The following is a 4,928-nucleotide window of genomic DNA, read 5'->3' as shown; positions in this document are numbered from 1 at the left end:
TTGCTTGTTTATTCGTACACTATATATATATATATATATATATATATATATTACGTTGAGTTCAGATTTGAATGCAAAACAGCTCTCGATGCATCACACTGAACCTCGATGCTTCCAGTCTATGGCATCATCAATGATCTATGTTACTGCACACAGCTACTTTTACATCTCTCTATAAAAGCAAATAACCTCTGTCTGTCTGTCTGTGTGTGTGTGTGTGTGTGTGTGTGTGTGTGTGTGTGTGTGTATGTGTGTATTCCTCAAATATCTCTGCGGATCAGGATCAGACTGACCTTAGAGTTTCAAAATGGCTGCTGCGTGGTTCAAGGGTGTGCTATTTCGCATTTGTTTGGACTGCAATGATACCGTTAATAAATTATTTCATAAATGCTTTACAAATTCCACGAGCATGTCCACCGGAGCCACTACAGTCACGTGCGGACCAGAGCCAATGACTGCACACAGTGGCCACGCGCGCACCAGAGCCAATCACTGCAGAGCCCACCGCGACCCCCCACCTTAAGAAACAAGCAGATTTATACCTGCAGCGGCTAGCTAGCAGCTAGCCGCTAGCTACACGGCCCACCTCCCGAGGCGACGGACCGGAAGCATCGGCACGTCCAAAACCGGACCTAGGTTAAATAATGTCCGCCACGCTTTTTCGCGAACATTGCCGTCACGTTTGCTTTGTGTCTGGTGCAGAAGAAACGGTAAAAACGGGCTTTTGTCATGAAAGTGTCCAAGCAGCAAGTTTGGTTGTTGAGGAACAGGAAGTTGTGGGAGGGACCTAGGCGGATGATTGACATGCAGCGACGGTCGGTGTGTGTGAGAGTTGAGAGATTTGTGACATTTAGCGTGTTTGGAGTGTGTAGTTAGTGTGTTATGTAGTGTTTGGTGTAGTGTGTTTAGTGAGTAGTGGAGTCGGAGGAATACACTTTTCTTACGGGCACTGCACTAGTCATATGAATTCCCCTTTTTTCAGCAAGTCCTTCCAATAATCAGGCTACAGCTGTTTACAAAATAAGAGCTGCATCTTTTCAATACATAAACATCACAAAAATCCACATTGACATAGTTTTCACATGGCAGCTTTAAGAAACGGCATCTATTGACTCTGCTGCACACACTTCTCTCAGAGTTGGACGGCAAAGTTGACAGCGCCTCCTCAGATCTGGGCTGATTAGCTGGGCTTGTGTGAGCCTAATGTTCGCCCTTCAATTCAAAGCATGGCAGCAACAATGCAAGGTAATTTTATCAACAATTAACAATCAACATAAGCTGCAGACTCTCAATTATGCTCTGTTCCTTCATCGATGCAGAATCCTCCACGTACACATCACGATGCAGCTCATAATAGAGACATTTCCACGCCTCTGGTGATTATGTGCTATGTGCTGGACTATTTCTTGGCAGGGGTCAATGAATTCCTAGATCAACTGGTCTTTACAAAGCCAGGTCCTGAATGCTAAGTCAGTCTTAGTCAAGACCATCTTTAAAAATGGATTCTACTACTACTCTACTATGGCTCTAGCCCAGCAGGAGCGTGTGTCACTATGAAACATTTGTTATGAGAGTGGCGTAGCTCCTTTAGGGAATAGGGCACTGCTGAATGTGTGTGTCTAATGAGTGTGTGGTGGAGAGAGAGAGAGAGAGCGAGCATGTGTGGTGGTGAATACAAGTGAAGCAAAAAAAAAAAGGTGAGCAGTAAGTTGTCCAGTTAGCAGTAAATATACAGTGTGTTAAACACACATCTGTGAAACAAAAGCTGCAGCCTCTCAAGACAAAGTAGCTGATTCTTCCACGTGTTGTTTCAAAACTGCTGGAAAAGTTTCCAATCCCTCTCACTGCCTTATTCATTTGTAGCTAATCATACCTGATTTGCTGCAACATTGTGAAGGATCAAAGAAAAACAAAAGGCAATTTCAAAGACACTGAGACAAGAATGATACAGCTGTATGACCACAAGAAAACGCCGACTGCCAAGCGGTCCAATGTAATACCAGACTACCTAAAAAAACAGTTATGTGAGTCAATGAGTTCTGGGAAACGTGATTAACAAGCTTGGATTATTCATTGTAAATTCGGCAGATGTAAAACCTTAGGTACCCTAAGTTAAATTAAGTGCAAGCTCTGTTGGTGCAGCTGGCCCCTGGAGTCTTCTTGTCACTGTGAGATTGTTGGACAACCAGCAAAGAATTACATAATTCACTATTTTATTTAATTAGATTTATCGTTCAGGAAATGATTTGTTTCCTACACTTTTATACAGATAAGAAAGCTAGATCTCTCATGTTAATTTGTGAGTTTTAGAGGTGCTGGCAAGTGAGCTGTTCTAGCTGTGGACAGAGTCAGACGAGCTGTTTCGCACTGTTTCCAGTCTTTATGCTTTCCTGAGCTTAACAGAGAATGTTAAATGTACAGATATGACAGTTGAATCAATTTCAGGAGGCAAACAAGCATATTTCCAAACATGTTGATTCCTTCACCACACCAAAAGTTACTCAAACTAAAGCAGAAAAATACTTGTGATATATGAATACAAGTTTTTGCGTTTAGTCTTGCTTGATGGAAATATAATTCAAGTTACTTCCACCAGTGAGAATGTTGGAAATAGCCGATATGATTCATGTGAAGCCATAGAGAGCCAAAGCCCTCGGAAATCAATCAGTGGTTTTATAGAAACGGGCTCAGTCTAACATCCTCAAGTGGCTTGCATTACAATGAGAACCGGGTGTTTATCAAAAACTGCCCAGCTTAGTGCTGTTGTTAATTAAGAAAAGGGATTATTCTCCAAAATAATTTGAACGGAGCCACAGGAACGTCACACCACAAGACTCTAATATCACAAGAAGAATATTCAGTAGTGGCTGGGAGGTGTTTTTGGTTTGCTGATTGTCAGATAACAGAGATTGTGAGTATATCTGCAGTATGGTAACCCTGGCAACAACAATGCTGCTATGATAACTATAAAGATGTGATGTGGTAAATGAATGTTTTATAGCCCTATATATATATATATATATATATATATATATATATATATATATATATATATATACATATGTTTAATGGCATCAGAAAAGCAGGACTTTCAGGCCTGTGAGAGAAAAAACAAACAATCACATTTCATAATGAAAATGTGTCACTTATGAGACAAATCACGTCGTGTGTATGTGAGGTGCAATGCAGATGGGGAAGAAGGAAATCGAATGCATGTATCAATACATCAATCATCACATTTCTGTTCAGCGTTTCTGAAATGTGTGACGCTTTCATTAAATCGGTGTGCCCATTAGCCACGTATTCGTTTGTTCCAAACCAAAATGCAGGCAGGGAAATGTGTGTTAATTATCCGAACTGTGCCTTTACAGAGACATCAGCTGATTAAATCAACAAATCATACAGATTTATAGAAATATAAACAGAAATATGTCACAGAAACCCATTTGTATTGATCTCCACTCCAATTCCTATTCGTGTAAGTGGCCAAGAGATAGACTGCGCAGCACATGACTTTTTCTAAATATAGCCTGCCACCAGCACACTATATTCAGTCTGAACTGTTAAGGAAGTGGAAGAAGTGAAATTTGTACCACAGAAAAGCAACTTCCTGACAGTAACTCTTACATTGGTCCAGTGTTTTTCCTCCACAGGCTGGGCACATGTATGACGCGTGGCGCAGGGATGATACCCCTCCGCTCAAACTGCTTCATGTCTCCTCCTCCTCAGGACATGAAGTATCAGCTCAGGAGAGCATGAAATTGAGTTGAGAGGCAAATGGAAGTAAGTGATGTTTTTTTTCCTGATAACCTAGAGCAAACACCCTGGCCATTAGCAAGTTAACAAGCCAAACACTCTAATAAGCTCTAGCCTTCCTCTTTGCTCTGTGTACGACTTTGGTTTAATGATGAACAGAGGTAATGGCTGGATTGCAAACAGACTAAGTTGCAGCCAGGAGGAAACTGGTGGTCACTTTTTCTCCCAACTGTGGAATTTATGGTTTAGTCTGTCAACAGGAAAGCACACTGAGGGAAGCAGGAAGAGAGGTTAATCAATGTCTGCGGCAATGTTTAATTTAGACAACATAATTTCAGGGACGTGAATCCATCTGAGAGTGTAGTTTGCATTATGCACAGCCGACCTTAAATTGAGAGAATAATGAGACAAGGCATAAAATTAAACAGAGAGCACATGATTTACCTTTGCTCCCGAGGTGGAAAGTCTTTTATTTAGCTCTGTGTACATTGGAACAGTGTGTGTTTATATTGAATTAACAGGGACATATGAGGAGAAGTCAGCGGAATGTAATGTCCTATCTCCACAGAGAGCCTTCAGAATGTGAATATGAATGATGAGCATTCATCCAAAACAAATAAATTGTCAAACCGTGATTTAGGAGCAGAGGCTGTGGAGGAATCCCTTAGGGGCGCCCTGTTCCAGCTCCAGCTCCAGCTCCAGTTCCCCCTGGGTCTGCAGTCAAGTATGAAGAGGATAGCAGCTGGCGTATCAACGTCCCGTACGCCTGGGACCTCGGGGCAAAAGCCTCGGAATGATAAACTCGCCCATTTGCAACTTTAAAGTTAAAATTGAATTACTTCAAAATGTGACGGCCCAAAATTTGAAAAATAAATTGTCAAGGCTTACATCAACCCCCTTGGGTGCACATCTCACTGCTGATATCATGCTCTCTCCTTTCACAAAGAGGTCAATTCTTCAATATGTCAGCGACTGTCGGTACTTTTTCTTCCCCAAAGTCCTTATCGACGTCCATTTTAAGTCTTTGTACGTACATGGCACAGGCACAAAGCCGTCTTCAGCTCTGCCATCACGAAAACTGTTAATATCAATATATTCACAATAGCTCTGCTCCTCTGTTATAACACGAACAAAACAAGAGGCTTACAGTGCAGGAAATGATGGGTTCTGGA

The 4,928-nt window shown here is 41.7% G+C and overlaps 1 long non-coding RNA gene across 1 annotated transcript; it reads left to right on the top strand.

Annotated features, from left to right (window-relative positions):
• The first annotated feature begins 3,580 nt into the window (after window positions 1–3,580).
• On the top strand, window positions 3,581–4,670 carry LOC115587540 (uncharacterized). The gene is made up of 2 exons (XR_003985070.1): window positions 3,581–3,783; window positions 4,397–4,670. It is a non-coding gene; the product is annotated as an uncharacterized LOC115587540 (long non-coding RNA).
• The last annotated feature ends 258 nt before the right edge of the window (window positions 4,671–4,928 follow it).

The sequence above is a fragment of the Sparus aurata genome, chromosome 9 (assembly GCF_900880675.1).
Source record: "Sparus aurata chromosome 9, fSpaAur1.1, whole genome shotgun sequence".
In the NCBI taxonomy this organism is placed as follows: domain Eukaryota; kingdom Metazoa; phylum Chordata; class Actinopteri; order Spariformes; family Sparidae; genus Sparus; species Sparus aurata.
Note: the sequence above shows the minus strand (reverse complement) of the source record. Positions and strands in the feature narration are given on the sequence as shown.